General features: G+C 46.5%; 1 protein-coding gene across 3 annotated transcripts in view; it reads right to left on the minus strand.

Annotated features, from left to right (window-relative positions):
* The window catches only part of PRKG1 (protein kinase cGMP-dependent 1), a 494,892-nt gene that overhangs the window by 81,521 nt on the left and 395,611 nt on the right, over positions 1-17,760 (minus strand). The window contains exon 1 of one of the 3 annotated variants that reach the window (XM_054832401.1): positions 1,554-1,634. The exons of the other annotated variants lie outside the window; for them this stretch is intronic. The gene's annotated coding sequence lies outside the window, so the exon portion shown is untranslated. Of the gene's footprint in view, positions 1-1,553; positions 1,635-17,760 lie in introns of those variants that run through there. 3 annotated transcript variants of the gene reach the window in all.

The raw sequence follows: 17,760 nt of genomic DNA on the forward strand, positions 1-17,760 counted from the left end.
AACGTTCACATTGGAGCCTGTACGCGGACGCTGCCTGTGAGCCTCTCTGCGATGAAACGAAGTGTACATTAGTGCTAATTCAGCTGTATCACAATCACGGTAATTTAAAGCAAGCAGAAGGAAGTAGCTGAAGAGCAGCAGACAATCATCTCTCTCGACTTCTGCAACTTTGGTGAACGTAGAGCAGCTAAGGACTGCTAACGTCTCGTATGCCATTAAGTTGCCGTAGCCCACTGTCGCCGGTACCTTACCGCGCTGGAACGGGTACGTAAACCTTTTGGACGTTCATTGATTCCGGTTAAAACGCAACATCTTTGTCCCACTATCTCTGATGCCTTTCTGCCACAAAGCCCCCAGGTTATACCTTTATAGTTACGGACTACCGACGCGGATATAGTTACTATATTATAGTTATATGATTACAGACAAGTCGAATCCAGCTATTGGTGGCATCAGTGCAAACATTTTAAATAAACCTTAACGTTAGAGATTAAAACGCCCGAGGAACTGTTACGGTTTCCACTATCTTGTACTTAATACATCCTTTGAATCAGCATGAAACGGATGTAGGAGGAAGGCACCTTCCCAAAGGGCGTCTCACGTCGCGCCCACACCTGAGCCACAGGGACGGACGGGTTTTTTAATGCCGAAAGTCACGCGATTCCGAGGTTTCCTTGTGTTCTGCACGAGCAGAAGTGACCAATAAGTCAGGAAAAAACCTTTTTTTTTAAAAAATGAATGCTAAAGTGGCTCGTATATGAAGTGTTAAATCAAGCAATGGCTGTCTTCGGGTATCTCCACAGCCAACCTGCACATCCTCGCCCACACCCCGCCATCGCAGGACCCTCGTCCTGCAAATTCCGCGCAGAGGGACTGCCGGGCGGGGGACAGCAGCTTTCTGCTCCCACGGTCTACGTCGGTTGTGAGTGGGCTTAGAAACCCGGCGTGCTCTTGTGTTAGGGGCCGTGCCCAGCCAGGCTGCAAGCAGGATTAAAAATCTCATCAAGTTTCTAGAAACAGAAGGGGGGGGAATCAACGTATTTTCCGCTCTATCCAAACGCGAAACCTTTACATACATCAGCTGTGAAATACAAGACACGCTCGGATTTCCAAACCCTGCCAACACCTCGTATACGCTTAAAAATGACAAACATACCCAGGGCCGTGCCCCTGAGCTCCGAATTAACCTCAGTCACCTTCAAGCACGACAAATTGTCAGTCCCCGTTTTAAAAGGCACTATTTCCACAGGCGGGCACCAGCTACAGCAAGTAACTACTACAAGTGTACGGCATTAAATGCAACGAGTAATTGTTGGAAGCGCACGGCATTAAATGCAATGAGTAATTATTGGAAGTGCACGGCATTAAATGCAAAAGTAGTTAATGGCAATGCATGGCATTAAATGGAAAAAGTAATTATTAGAAGTGCAGGGCATTAAATAGAAAAAGTAATTCTTAGAAGTGCATGGCATTAAATGCAACGAGTAATTATCAGACGTGCAGGGCGTTAACTGCCACAAGTAATTACGTGAAGCCTTGCTCGCGATACTGACTCGGACACTTTCTGGCCATCGTCGCAGGAGTACTCGTCGCTGCTCCCCGAGAAACAGCACTCTCCGTCGGAGGAATCGCCTTCACTCTCCGAGTACTCCATGGCGAACGTGTGCCTCCACCATTTCCTCCCGGCACGCCGCCTCCTTCCTTCCAGCCCGTGACTATATTTTGTCCTCCGGGCGAGCCCTGGTATTTTTTACAGCCCTTCCAGCTTCAAACTTTGGGACTCGGAGAAAGGTCACAGCTGCTGCAGGGGGTTTCTCGTACGAAGAGGCACAAGGCTGCACACAAGCGGGCACCGATCCTGCCCGGGGCCCGCGCCAAAAACCACGGCAGGAGACCTCGCGCGGCCGCTCAGCGCCTTAACCCCGCGGTGGAATGAGATGGCAAGGTTGCCCACGTTCCTAAAGCTCTTCCGGAGGGTGTTACCACAGCGCTATAAACACGAGCACCTTACTGAAGAGATGAAATGCGCATATATATATATATATTTTTTTTTTTCTCGTTATAATTTGTCGCCCAGTTCACCCCATATAACTGGGGAAGTTTCAACAATTTTGCTTCCGATAAGCTGCCAACAACTTAATTGAAGAACGATGATTTTTTTTTTTTTTAACTGTTTCCAGGAACTTTTCTGATAAAAGTGTATTGATCGCACTACTTATAAAGCTGTGTTGGAAAACGCAAACGTGAACAATACAGGCAGCTTTAATCAGAGATAAGGTCATACGTCAGCCCCTGTTCCCTGATTTTACCTTAGGCTGTGAAAAACTTGTCTTAGACTGAAAAATCTTTCAGCTGATTCCCATCTTTTTGCTTTTTTACCTTCCTACATCCCCTAACTCATCAAAGCCCTGCTCCAACACCGGCGCTCGCGGCTCCCACCACACCTAAGCCCTTAGTAACGCCGACAGAACTCTTCACGTAAATACAAACCGCCTTCGGGTGACCTGATTTAACGATATACCGTTATATTTGCTCGAAACTCGCTGTTACGCCGCCAGCGAACGCCGCTCTGCGTTCTTCCCAAGAGACGGACGCGACGGGCGCGACCTCGGCGGGATGTCTGCCCAAGCTTTCGCGATCGGTCGTGTCCCCCCCCCCGCCCCGCCAGACCCAGCCTCCCGGCACAAAGTAACATTTATTACGAGGTGCGAGTACTCTGCCGCGGGAAGTATCGCGTTTACAGCCCAGCCTCCTCTGCTCGTCCCCTGACCGGCATTTTGTCTGTCGAAATGGATTGCAAAGTAAAATACGGTCGGGATTTTTTTTTAGCTCTCCAGGTAAGCAAACCCCTCTCCCTAAAGAACAGAGCTCGGGCTTGTTTTTCAGCAGATCGCTGAATTTGGGTGCCGCTCCTCAGAATACCCAAAAAAGACCATTTTTACCTCCCGTGTGAATGCGAGGAAGCAATCAGAAAATGCCCCCCAAAATAAGGAGGGGAGCTAGAGGTGCTGGGTTTTGAGCTATTACCACTAAATTCAAGCTGTTAACTGATTTTCCCTGTAATTTTTTTTTTTTCCTTTCACTTATTTCTGACATGCCTTGTCCTAAATACTTTAAATCAACCTTATTAAAAATACTGGAACAAGGTCAAGTGTATAGTGCCGGAAAATGGTAAAATGCACTAAAGAACTTGAATATCAGCAAATTAGGAACCTCTGGACCTTCCTGCGGCAAATTTTTAAAACCCACGGGGGGAAGACCTGATTTTTTTCTTTCTATCTTTTCTTTGAAAACCCTCATTAACACCATTCTCAAGTTTAAATGATCTAAACGCTTGTTTCCAGAAAGTCCCACGGGACTTGAGCTTTCTACCGTAGACCTCCCCCAGGCAGCAGCAGCTTCTGCAGAGCAACCACCAAGGACCACACACTGATCCATCTACTCTTGGTAGCTGGTCAAGGTCCTCCAGTTACTCGGTCAAAGAAAACCGGGTTGTCATCATCGATTTTAGAGAAGGAAATGAAAAAACGCACAATCCTAAACAAACATTTGGGGACGCTGCTGCAGCCAATAGCCCTTTGGCCGTCTACGAGCCCGTTTTTAGATAGGATGGCCATCGGTCTTCCCAGGAAACACAGTCTGCTCAAGACAGGTGTCCCCCGTAGGTAGTTTTATCTGAAACATTAGGGCCATCCTTGTGAAGGATGTGATCACCTAACACACGTGGAAGCAAAAACACGTTGACTTCATGGTACCATCAACTGCACCCTCCTCTCTCCTGCTTTTTCTTGGTAGCCATCGCTGGACTCAAGTCAATGCCGACCTACAGAATGGTGGCGTGGTCCATCATGATTGATGGTGTAAGCCACGGTCTGTATCAGTTACCTGGACCTTCTGACTGGAGAAAAACGCTCCTCGTAGACTGGGGTTTGGTTTCCCAACACTTTCTGAGAACGCAACATCCATTCACCATTGGTTTTGACTATAAAAATACATTGCTGGAATTAATAAATACAATGCGATCTACTAAACGTCTAAAAATTTTAACGTGAACATAATAAGATGTGCAACTTTATACGGCATTTAATAAAATGTACAAAAATCCCCATAGTGCAGTAGGAGAAGGCATTAAAAATCACACCTTCTACAAAAGGAATGAAACGCGATAGGAAAGAAATTTTGCTCTTTAAGGTACCCCAGTTTGAAGGCACGTACCAAACCGAAAGCAAATGAAACTCCAACGGCTGCTGCTAAGATTACGCCGAGTTTTAACTCAAAACACTCCCAACAAGTAAGGATTGTTTCAGGGCGCTGTATGAAGTCTGACAAGTCTTTTGTCCGTTCTGTTAACGATGGATGCTATTTCAGGAAAAGGACATCACCTGAAAGGCTTCTCCTTCTTTTCAGTTTCATGAATGACAGAAAATCAAGTTCGGTTTACACAAAATTTTTTGTTGCTATTAATGAAAGTGTCCTAATTTTTTAAAAAATATCTATAATTTTTGCAATTATCCTATGCACCTGAGGAAACAACCGTTGCTACAAATACTGCACTGGACTGCGACTGCTCCCTTGTCTGCCTTGCTGCTGCCTACAGCCCAGCCTTGAACAAGCCATTCCGCTACCTCATTCCCATATCCCACTATATTCCTACGCAGCCACCTATCTCTAGATATATGAGTACTTCCAGTATGCCACTACATCGCTACCCTTCACTATCTGATTCCTACATTACAATGAGAAAAACCCTTTAATTTTCCCTGTGATCCCTTGGAGCTACAGACAGAAGAAACTACGCAAGAGATGGCCACTGGTATTTTTTCCGGATTGCAGATCCGACGTAGCGATGCTGCATTATCGTAGTGATGTTACATTATCAGACTACCTATGCTGATACCAACAGATGCAATGTAGATAAAATTTGCCAAAAAAATAGTATTAATTAAAGCAGAAGCACTATGACAGGCGCTATCATGTATAATATAATATTGAACCCTCTCCTGCCCGTCAGAAGCGGACGGGGAGATGCAGGGGACAGAAAGTATTGCAAAAAGTATTTTTAAAAATTGGTGTAACATCAGCCCCTGCGAGCCACCTTCACATTTATACACACGACCGCAAGCCGCCAGCGACTCAGGAAACCTGGAGGGGCTTGCGTCAGCCAAAAACTATTCCGAGAAGAGAAGGGTACGTGCTCCTCGTGATCTGAAAGCAGAGAAAAAAGGTCTTGCTACCACTCAGTTACCACGAAGCCGGCACAGATCTGACGGTACCTACTCCCTCAGCAGTCTGCACGAGGATTTTCCCCCTTGCTGCAAGGCGTAATCAGGTTCTTCCACTCGCTCCTGGCTGCAACAGTACGAAAGGGCTGTGAACCACCCGGGTGACGGTGTTAATAAGGAGATAACTCTTTATTAACTTTGTCATACGCTTTCGGTATAGTCTCATCATATTTCATCCATAATTGATAATTGCAAACTGCTCAGGAAATAATCTATGACCTCTGCCACAACTAATTTAACCCACGGGCACTTCTCCTGAGCGGTAAAGTTACTAATTTGCCGTTATTTACGAAAACAGCTATATTAAAATCAAATCAAACTGCGATCCGAGAGTTAAAGTAACATGATACGTCTATTACACAGGAACAACATCGCCACCGCAACGGTCATTTTAAACCACGTGCAAGAGGTTCACGTGGTCACAGTTACGTCTCAGAAGAGCTAAGGTACACGGTAATATCTGTAAACATATTTTAGAGGTGAGGAAACCAATGCACGAGGAGCTTGAGCAAGGTGCGTGAGATTATATGGGCAGCAATTAGCCTCAGCGCTACCGGAGCCGGCAGCTGGCTTCTCTTCAAGAATTAACGAGGCCACATCCATTTGGGCTGTCGTTACTGCCTTGGCGTGCTCGGAAAGCCGCACGCCTGCGATCGCCGCAGAGGCAGGGATCAGGTTATCCCCTCCCCGTGCCAACCTCACTCTATTTATATCCCAACCCTACAATAACACAGGAGAGTCTTCGCTCACGTTAGTGGAAACGACCGCATCCAAAGCGCCTTCTTAGAGGGTGGATTTTTTTCCCCCACCCTTCAAGTATTTCTGTGACTTTAATGTTCTTTTTCTCACCCGGCACCTCTGTGCACGAGTGTGCTGGGACAGATAGCCGTTTGGAAGCGATGAGCAATGTATTTGGCTACTGAGAGCATGTCGCATCGCAGGGATGGCTGGCTGCCTGCAGACGGCAAGGGGCTCTTTCAAGCTGAGAACATTCTTTAAGGGGTTATTGTGAACTCATGACTTTGTTTAAAACATAGTTCTTAAAAAAAAAAAAAAAGTTGTTTTTAAATTCCCAAGGACTGCGAAGAAGGGAAGGGGACTTGTACTGAGAATATGGCTTCTCCTTTACGGATGCCGGCAGCAGGATCTAGATGACAAGCCGCGGGAGCTACTTGTTCGCTACCCCTTGTCCTTGGCTGACACCACCAAGCACCCTGGGTACCACGTTCCCACTCCCCTATACTTCAGGTCGCTGCAATCCCACCAAAGGCCTGTGGTTTGCACCATACTCTCATCTACCTCTTCCCATGGCCAATGCTCTGCCCTGCCAGTGGGTCCCAGTATCCCCACCCTGGTGTCTGTGCCCATCTCACCTTCCTCCCCATGGTACAGACTCCCCAGGCCCACCCATCTCTCCTTCACTCTGCAGGCCAAATTCACTGCATCCCTCCTTTACCTCACAAACCCTTTGACCTTCTTCCATACTATCCAACTGTTGTCATCGATGTCAAGGACTTCAGTTTATATGAATAAAATCATAGAATCACAGAATCCCAGCCTGGTTTGGGTGGGAAGAGACCTCACAGCCCATCCAGTCCCACCCCCTGCCACGGGCAGGGACACCCTCCACTAGCCCAGGTTGCCCAAAGCCCCATCCAACCTGGCCTTGAACACTGCCAGGGATGGGGCCTCTACAACCTGTCTGGGCAACCTGCTGCAGTGCCTGAGCACTCTCACAGATATAAAATATAAATATAAAATAAAGGGCTTGTCATCACCCTGAGCACGCCTATAGGCTTTAATTGCCCTGAGCAGCCTCACTGGGACCTTCACCCACATCTTCTGCCCACAGTCCAGGAGCTCAGCCTGGGACCCTCAGCTGTAGGTATGGACTTGTCTTTTGTCTTTGGCCCTATGTCTTGGATGGACCCTGGATCTACGACGTAGATAGCTTCTGTCCCACCTCCCGGACACACCGTGCCTGGTGCTGCAGCCTTGTTTCCAGCCCTGTCTCTGCCCATCTCCTGCTGCTCCTTGGCAGGGACTCCCTGGGTGGACCTGGGACCTAGGCCATCCCCTCCCAGTCACCCTGTTACCAGCACCCACCTCAGGACCCAGGTTCACTCAGAATGACTTCTGCTTGGCTAATTACTGCGAACCCTTTCTCCTAATTGCTGCACGAAAGGTCACACCGACAATGGGAACGAAAGCACCACGAGCAAGAGCAGAAAGTGCCCAGACCCTTCATTTTGGGTTAGAACAACAAAATTAACATCCTGGACACCAATAGTTAATGGCGTGAAGGACCACACCGGCGCCTAGCTGATGCGAGTGCAGTAAGAGAACTGGAGACGCTCGCTGCTGCTCTTTCTTCTGCAGCCTTTTCATGTCTTGCTGAGTCAGGTTTCACAGATAGCTTCCAGACGAGCCAGTGGGGCTCCTGTGAGAAATCAGTGTCCTCTACAAACTCCTCAAAGCCTCCCGCTGAGGCAGTTAGCTCTTCTGAGACTCTGCAAGCCGGTGCTTCCCATCCAGCTTCTGCTTTCGTTTGAGCACTGCTCTGAACTGCAGCACGGAGACGCTCGACCCAACTTTCCGCCAGCTGGAGCAGGCACCAGCAGCACTCCGAAGAGCTGCAGAGCCTCCAGCAGCCCATGCTGGGCTCCACACCGCCACGCTCCACTCCTCCAATGGACAGGTTAACTCCTGCAAAGCCAACTAGAGCATCCCTCTCCAACATCACAGTCTGTGGTGCTGACGGGGCCGTATTTTAGTCCCAGTCCTCAATTTCTTGTTCCGTCGTGGGAATAGCATGGAAGGGTAAATTGTGGGCGAAGTTTATCATCAATAAGGAGCGGATTTCATACAAACACAGCCAAATGCTCCCTTAAGACAATTCCACAACCACATCCTAAACAATCTGCGCTTGCCTAGAGGATACGGGTGGCCAAACCTTCATCCCTGTCTTGTCTGTCGAAGGTGTGAAGGTGGGACTAGACATCCTCCTGGTCTTTGAGACACGCGGTTTGCTCTCCCTCCTGATTTCACCACTTAAGCAACTACTGACTAATCGCAAAACCTGCCGAGCTAAGGAAAGGCTGCATTTCTAAAATAATACCTCGCTGTTTAAAAAAATGCATCAAACCACCGTGAAAAAGCAAAAGATGGTTTGCCTGTGAAAGACACTGTCACGAGAAACCTATTTTTTATCAATGAGAAAGTATTCATAGACCTTAATGAACAATCTCGCTAGTAATAAACGGATAGAGTACATTTTAAAAACTACTGCTAAACCCTGCCTCGATCATGCTCTATCACCGCTAATATATTGACCAAAAAACCCCCAAACCCAGTTACGTAAAGTCTGGAGAGCAGCACAACACAGTCTTAGAAAACAAAGTGAAAAAATCTGGAGGGGGGGAAAAAAAAAAAAAAAAAAAAAATCAATCTGCTGCAGCCCGAGGAGAAGCTAAAAACTTTGGAGAAGGACTGAAAAAGCCAAAAGAGATTTCACGCTCCAGCTGCACCGAGCCTAGATGAGATGGGGAAAGTCCTCTCAAGGAGGCATTCACAGCCTGCACCGGTAACCCCAACACAAAATAAATCACGGCTTAAACCAAACGTAACCCCAAAGTTGCTGATACTCCAAGCAGCCCTATCCAACTCATAACAGCAACTCCTCTGCAGAGGGATTTAAAAATCACTCCAGAATTGACTTTGTGGAAAAAAACGTGCCGTCGCCCTGGACGGCGATGCAGAGTATTTCATCGCTCTTCTACCGGCGAAGGAGCTGTGCAGCGCGCATCTTCATTTGCACGGCGTTTTACATTCGCGTAGTTAATGTTAATTAACGAGGAGGTGGATGCGTTGATTTTTTGACATCTATTTCAGCAGGAAACGACGGGCCGTGCCTGAAAGCTGAACTGCACTAGAAATACACGTGGCGCTTTGCGGCTCGTCCCGACCGGTCCGCTGGTCCCAGCGAGTCCGTGCCGCATCCTCCACAGGCAGAGGATGCGACACCTCAGCGCTCACCGACGCACACAAAGAATAACGGGTTTGGCCCTTTGCCTTCGGGAAATATCCTCAGCTCCGGCTGGCTCCGGGGTTTTTAGCGTGTCGGTAGAAACCCGCGCGTCTAGGCTGAAACAGCATCTGCGCCATCAACTAATTCACATCCTGATTTTCACAGTCGAGGCGAGAGAGATTGGCCCGCTGCCTTTAAATATTCCCTTCTACCATTCTTCTTCATGCTAAAGGTTTTGTCTGGCGTATAATTTTCTTTTTTATCTTGTAATCTTCTGGTGGAAAAGTTCCATGGTTTTCAAAGATAAAACCTTTAATTTAATTCTGGGATCACTTTCTCTCTCTTTGCTGTACTAAGGGATGGTAATATACTGACTGCACTGTCAAGAATAGCAGATATATCTATTTTTTTGGTCCCCACTAGCAGACAGGACTGGACCTCGAACTCAGACTCTCAACCACTTTTGATTTCTGGGTCTGTGGCGTCGGGGCTGAACGCAGATTCCCACCAGAGCTGGACTTCCGTGAGTTCTGGAGCCGGAGGGGAACGGAACCACCTCCTGGGATCCTCCTTTCTGGTTCCGGACATCCCCTGGAGCTGGTGGGACTTTCCTGAATCCCATGGACGACAAAGTCCATTTCCCTGCTATGTCAGATACGCCATACCAATACCTTTCACAAACTTAGCAGATGCAAATTCAAATCGGGTTTGTCCTTACAGCCATTGAAGACACTTCCCGAACTCACCTCTTGGATAGTTAGCTACCTTTTCCTGTTTCCCAGACTAAATTACCCACAGCGAGCTTAAATCTAATCGTTCCTGGACTAAAACCCAAGTTAAAATAATTATCTTCTTCCCCTTGATATAATTATATACAAAACTCCAAAACCTTCTCAGATTTTATTTCACCGAGTTAAATGAATCAAGGCCTCCTAACTTTTTGTTCTCAGCTCTCTTGGCTCCTCCATACCTGGACTAGGGTGAATTCATCCTCCGTGAACGTAAGTGGTTTGGAACACTCCAGATTAGATCTCACCGAGGTTTTGGACAATGGTACAAATACTGTCCTGCTCCCACTGAATACCCCTCTCGGTGTCTCCTAGAACTCCATCTCACACCGTCTAATTTCTGCATCTCCACGTGGTGCCACATACAACCTGGTGTACGATACCTGCTGCGGTTCCCTCGTCCAAAACTGGGGTTCTCCTGCATGGACACAACATGTAGCATTTTCCTTCAAGCCTTCGCAACCAAGTTGGAAGGAAAGGATGATTAAAGACTGTATACCATTGCTGACTTCCAGCTGGCAGCCACCTGAATGGCCCCACTGCTTCTGATGTCTCGTTCTTCCTACTTGTGATGGCACTCGTGACTTGATACATTCACACGCCGAGTTTCAGCAACTAGACTGATCTGAGCTTGAGGGTGGAGATAATGAGGTCCCCTAAGTCTCAATCTACTTTCTTTTTAAAGCTTTGATGACCTTTTATTTGTAATAACTTCTACGCCTTCACCTTGGCCTACAGTCACAGCATGGCCAGCTGTAACAACCACCTCCCCTCCAGTGCCTCCTCTTGATTTAGTAAAAACCAGAATAATCAAGGTTTCACTTGATAAAACCAAACAAAAATCTTGTCATTACTAGGCCTGGTCCCACTTCAGTCACGAGACAGCTTGATGAAGCCAAGAACAGCCGGCTCTGCTTGGAGGAGCAGAGTGAACCAGAGGAGGTCCAGAAGTCCCTTCTGACCTGAGCACCTCTATGCTCCTGCGATGAGGACGAGATATTCGGTATTTCAGAAAACATCCGTTTAAGTATTACACCACACATCTGGTTTACAATCGTCAAAGATAAAGAAATTAGAAGATAAAAGTACAAGTACCAGAGTAACCTGTAACACTCTATGGAAAATGGAGCTTAAACTTGAAAGAGAGCCTGATCTTCAACTAATAAATATTCCTGGTCTCAAACAATCCCTCGCACACGTAGGATGCGACACGTCCCTACCGCAGGATTTTGCGGATCTCATTTTCCAGGATGTATTTCCTTAACAAAGCCGAATCAAAGCAAGGAATGACGGAGAGAGCATCCAAGATGCGATGCTTAACTCTCCACCACTCTCCTCTATGCACGGGCTGCGGAAAAGCATCAAAATGAACTCTGATAAACTCATCCTTATAAAAGGAATAATCCCTCACATTCCCAACCTGAGAATAATGCAACTGCTACAAGTATATTATGCGGATAAAAATTATTTTCTTTAAAAAAAAAAAAAGCAAGCAACTTTAAGTTTTACAGCCGACAAGTCTAAGGGAATTACAAACAGCGCCCGTGACCGGCTCTTCTCCGTCACCGTGAGAATCCTACCCAAGGAATCGAACTGACGGGGAAAGAAATGAATTAGTTTCTGGCAGCGGTGGGGGTGACGCTTCTCTGACCTGTGGGAAATTATGCTGCTGGGAGTATGATAGAAGCGTTAAGAGAGCAATTAGGGTTGACACCTAGCATATTCCCAGGAGGGAAGTGATGGATCCTCGTTCCCAGCCTCGCCTCCTACGGACGGCGGCATGTTGATGAACATTGCTATTGCTTTCAACAACCCCGACAAAAGGTATTTTCTCGCAGGGACGGTCGCTGGCCCCAGCAGCATGATGTTGGCCCAGCTCTTTTGTACTGCGGAGCGGCTGGTCTTCTGCTGGGTGGACATATACCACCCTGGCACGATGGATTTTATTGCTTTGAGGGCTTCAATGGCTAGCTTTATTTGATTTTATATGAGTTTTATATGACACCCACCTGAATATCAAGGTGGGAGATTCAGCAGCCAGCACTGGGGGAGGCACAATAAAAATCTAAGCAATTATTATAGCCATACTTTAAAACCATTACACCCCTTCAAGAAACCTTCTCCTCCTTTTATAATTTACATCAGCCAAGCAGGTATTCAAGGACAAATTGTGATGAATCCCAACATCGCGTTTGAATACAAGGCCATTAAACAGGGGCAACAGCAGGACGACTCGCATCAGCGAGCGCGAGCGGGTGCAAATTTGTTCTCCCCTTCCTTCACACGCCCAGCGTGCAAAGGGATTGCACGGCGGGACTGCAGCTGCCCTCCAGCTTCTCAGCCCTCCGGTCCACCTACAATTCACTGGACCATCACCAGCGTCACCTCCTCCGTGCAACAGCCCTGGTGCGTTAAACGGCGCCAAATCAACCGAGTCAAGACCACAGCTCTTCTGGCGGGGCAGACTTGCTCCGCTTGATATTGCATTTCTGATTCGAATCTGAATTTGAAATGACAGACGTACCTGAAGTGAAACCGCAAATCCTAACGTTTTGAGAGCTGAGGGGCTCGCGCCAGGGATGCAAACCAAGAGCTGCTCCGCTGACGGGGCGAAGCGCTGCCCTGTGTCGGTGCTGAACCACTTCGGGTGCTAAAATGGGCAATCTCTCGCTGAGATTTGAGCGGGGATCAAAAGGGTTGAGAGAAAAAAGTCAGGCTGAAGAAGAAATACGAGTCAAAGCTTAAATAAAACAACTGAGAACACTGAAGCGGGTTGGCCTCCAACCATTTGTCATCCATTTAATGCTGAACTGCGTCTTACCTCAACGTACGTAAAGAAAACCGTATCTATTCAGAGGCGGAAAGAGAGAACGTTTAGGTAGGATTAGATTTCAGGCATCAACCCCATGAAAAAGAAAACTTTATCTAAAACAAAGCACTTGGGTTTTCCTTATGGTTTGTTGTCGTACCAAGTTGCTTAAACCCCCCCGGTTTAGCAGCTACAGCTGCAGAGCAGGAAAAAGAACCCTCTTGGTACCACTCCGCAGCGACAGAAAGGTTACCTGGGCTTCCTTCCCTACGGTCACTATTGAGCTCAAACGCCAGCAAAGCGCAGCAGAATTTTCAATAGGCTACGCTTGTAATTCACGGGCATCGCTCTTCCTAACTCCCGTACGGCTTTACAAAACGACTACGACAAGGATTACTTTGTACTGTTTTACGCTTACATTACGGCCGACGTCATCTCCTCTGACCACCAAATACAAACCCTGCGTCAACGATCGAGAATGGGATATCGGGGATTTGGGGGGTTTTTTTTTGATCTACCCACAACTTCCATTTTACCTGCGGCGATCAGAGCAGTGGCGAGCCCAGAAATCTGATCTATAGAAATGAGGTCTGAATTATACAGATGGCTTTTGAATACAGTAGTCTAAGTGGTCTGCAAAAGTCATCTAGGAACCAAGAATGACATTTCTTTGTAAGCGTTCTTATTGTATTACTGTTCACAACGCGGATCCTTCCTGCTTGGCAGGAGCAGGACGACCACGCGTTCTCGGGGGCTCGGCATCTCTATGGGAATGCGACTTCTACTCCGTTCATCTTCCAAAGATGTGAAATTCCGGTGCGTTCCTGACATAGCAAAAGTTATCTTCACAGTGTGTTAACATTTCACAGGCGTATTTCAAGGAAGGATTCCCATTAGGCTTACGTAGGCAAAATAAAGGCATCCCTAGGCCAACGCTTACCAAACTTTTCGATTCAAAGACTTTTTTTTGAAAAAGATGTAGATTTTTGGGGGGGGCATCAGAAAAATCCATGAAACAACATTATATTGTTTTGTGCTCGCAACCACTGAGTTAAAATATTTGCTAGTGGCTTTTATAGGTGATTTGTTGCAGGTGCCCAGGTGTTTGAGCTGGGGGCTGGGTTATTTTGAGCCCCTGGGCCATGCTCTAAACCAGGTATCACAGGCCGAGCCCCGTTTCGCTCACCCCACACCAGAAACACAGAGGCAGTGATGACAAAAACCAGCTGCGAAGAACTCTTAGGTCCCACAGAAAAAGACTAAAGGTAAGAAAATAAGTTTTCACTTCACCTTTAAATACTAAAGTATAAATATTTCCTGGTTTCTGCAAAAAACCCAAATGAAGTAAAAACGGGAATTTTTGCCAAATTTTCTCTCTGTACCAGTGCTGTCTTACTGAAAGACTCGAGCCCCTCGGTATCATTTTCTGGCACATATTAAAGCCACGTGTTCACTAACCGCATCAGAAAGCTAAACATTAGCAGCGTTTCGCTCAAGATGCATGACACTGCAGTGTTTCTCTGATATTATATATATAAAATATATGTATGACGACAATAACACCACCCTATTTCCCGATAAATAGCGCTTACCCAGATTCACAACTAATGGCTAACAACCCCCACGCAAACGCGTGCTTTCCTTCGGCCCTTTGTCGTCATCTTTGCTGCTGAACGAGAAACGAGGCAAAGTCGAATATTTCCAAAAACCAACCCCCAACCCTTGTTATTAATTTTAATCAGCTTTTTTTTTTTTAATTGCTTCAGGGAACCAGAGGCAGCGTCGGGGCGTGAGCACCTGCAGGTCGGTTACTCGTAGGCTGTTACCGCCTTTTTACTAGGCGGAGGAACTCGACATGGTGCTGTCCCTTGGGGACCCATCAGCTGGGGAAGGGGAACCCAACACAACACAATGGCCGCGCTGAGGAGACGCACCACAGATATTCACGTGTTCGGCCGAAATCGTTCTTCTTGCAGCCTTTTAAGGGTGAGGAAGAAAAAGAGATGGCTATCTCCTGCCTTATCCTTCGCTACCGAGCTGCGCATGGAACCCTATCTGGTTCAAAACGGTGTAATCGCACCCACCTCGTCACGGCTGGATTTGCTGACATCACACCGGTGGGTGCCAAGGACCACCCTGCCGCTGATTCACTCTGAAGAGCGAGGCAAAGACAAGACGTAAGGAGCTGCGAGTGGCCGGGGGGGGGGGGGTGTGTGTCAATCCACCTCATCAGCCCAACTGAAGACCACAAGAAGGTGTAAGCAAACCTTCATTTCCAGCTCAGTTCTAATTGCAATTATAAACGGAATTGCAATTATCAACTGAAATAGCAGTAACTCAACCTTAACAGGCGATTTTTCGTGGAGATGTCAGGTCATTGGTGACGGTGGTTCCCGCATGGTTGGTTCCTCCCAAGCTTTCTCCTTTCCTAGTCACTGCCTTCAAGATCTTTATCAACCGTTTTCATTTTTACACGCTGAGCCCCATCAGGGCCGCGTGAGTCTCTGCCAGATCCAGGGATTTACGACTTTCTTGCGTTCACTTTTAGTACCGAACTCTGCACATCATGATGGTAAGGCTCCAACCCTCTAGACCGATGCCAGAAACGGGCTCTTCATATTATCAACTTACGTGACGAGGATGCAAGTTAGACTAGATCATCTTGTCTCAGAAGAAATATAAATCTTCTGTATTTAGAAATATGGAATAAATATTTCCAGTTTAATTTCTACAAACAAAAGTTAATGTTTCCTGTATCTACACAAGGATTTCAGCAATATTAATCTGCATACTTTGCTGCCTTGAGGGCCTAAACAACAAAACCTTACTCATTTAAAACCTTGGCGTTTCCTTCCCAGAGATGCTCGTTTTAACACGTTTTAAAAAGGAGATTTGTACGGTAGCAGGCTTTCGCACCCTTACTAAGCAGCGTCCCTCCATCCTTTTCTTCGCTGAAACCACTGTTTCTGCCTCCTGCAGAATTTAATTCTGTATTTAATTCTGGTCCCAACGACAATACTTTGTGCAATATGTTGACCATGATAGGTAAAAGTGAAAGTCCGCTGTTTAAGCAAATGCAAGCAAATTGATTCTGGAGCTAATTATATACCAATCGTTTATGGGTCAAACTGCTAACAGTATCAGAAAAACAACATTTTGGAGCCTTTTCATTTTTTTTTTTGGTTGCCTGGAAGCTGTCACCGCAGGAGTGACGTCCCAGCTTGGCCCATGCAGGCAACTGGAGTCGATGGTGTCAGAGCGGAGCTCTCTGCCTCGTAAGCACCTTCTACAACAAAATTTACTTGCAAATTTACAATTATTAGTCTTAAAAGTCCTGCGAATGATGTTTTGCACGTGCAGGCATGACTGCAGCATCCCCTACTCCTTTTGTATAGCAAGAGTTATGAAGAATTCAAGTCCTTGTGCTTGCGAGGGTTCTTTCTTCCCACCCTCTTTCCACTCGTTCCATCTCTTGTATCCCCTTTCAAATCTTCGCCAGTTTTCATTTCACCGTATTGCCCTTTTTTTCTGCTATTCCATCGGCATTTTTGGGCCGCGTCGTTTTTTCCCAAGCGACCCGTCTTCATCACGCAATGCCTGTCAGTCTTGCAGCCGGTAGAGCTTTAGGCAAAGATGCCCAATTTCACTGCAGCCCCCCAATGCGGGATGCAGCGGGGTCCGTCGGCCGCGGTCAGAGCTGTCGCCGAGCCCCCAGGCGCGTGTTTCCCGTCGCTGAGGTGGCAACCACGCTTGGGAAACGTCCTCTACCGATGGGAAATCCACTTCCAACGGGAGCGTAGCCCGTGCCTCTCACTGAAATCACTCAGTAATACCTACAGGATTTACTACGGTGTTGTCAGAAGACCGGAGAGACAGAGGAGAGCAAATGCAGCTGTCTGTAGGAATTAATATTTTTGTGGGTAAAATGGGGCTTAAGCGTAGCATGGACGAAACGATAGACTAACGCAGAATCTGAGTGACTTCACGGTGATAGTGGGATGTTAATACCTACTTGCATGCCAAATCTATTAAAGATTTAAATCAATTATTCTTGTAATTTATTCTGAATTATTGTAATGAACTAGTGGCTCGCTAGCAAGTAATTAATAACATTCCCGAAGTGAAACAACCCAGAGGTATGAAATGACCAAGTTTTTCATTAAAAAAAAAAAAAGCCCTAGTATCCTACCACACACAGTACATTATTATTTTAATCAGTCAGTGGGTGACAAGAGTGTCTTTAAGATACATTAAATGGTAATTATCACGCTCAAGGACAATTCAATTAAATCTTGGGCAAATCAGAAGAGTTCTAGAAATTAGAGCCTTGCGGACCTACTCTGCCTAAGGGACGTATCTACCAGCCCCGATCAGATAACGCAAAGCTAGACAAAGCCAAAAGACCAAGAAACTTGAACAGGTAAAGAGGAAACCGTTTATTTACGTACTGATTTCCTCAAAATAAATGGTGTCCCACTTCAGTAAGTTCTGAACGGTATAAATTGGTTTATAGGTCCTGAGATGCCTGATAACATATCTACACATGCACGTTATTGTTGCTTTCCTGAGTCTTTTTACTTTTCTTAACAACTTGGTAACAATAATAGGAAACTATCTTACGAAAATATTTTGAAAATAAATAAAAAGCAGCAAACTACAGAATTTTGCCAAGATCGCTTGCAGACAAGTAATTTGCAGAGCAGCAGCAGAATTTGGCACACAGCGCCACGTGAAATGGTCTTTGAGCCATTTTCTTCATGAAGAACTCGACAGCTGCACTTTAGCATATTATTTAATACGTCACTAGAAGTAAACACAAACAGGGAATCGAGAAAAACCCCTCAAACACTCGCA

Source organism: Grus americana, chromosome 7 (assembly GCF_028858705.1).
Source record: "Grus americana isolate bGruAme1 chromosome 7, bGruAme1.mat, whole genome shotgun sequence".
NCBI lineage: Eukaryota > Metazoa > Chordata > Aves > Gruiformes > Gruidae > Grus > Grus americana.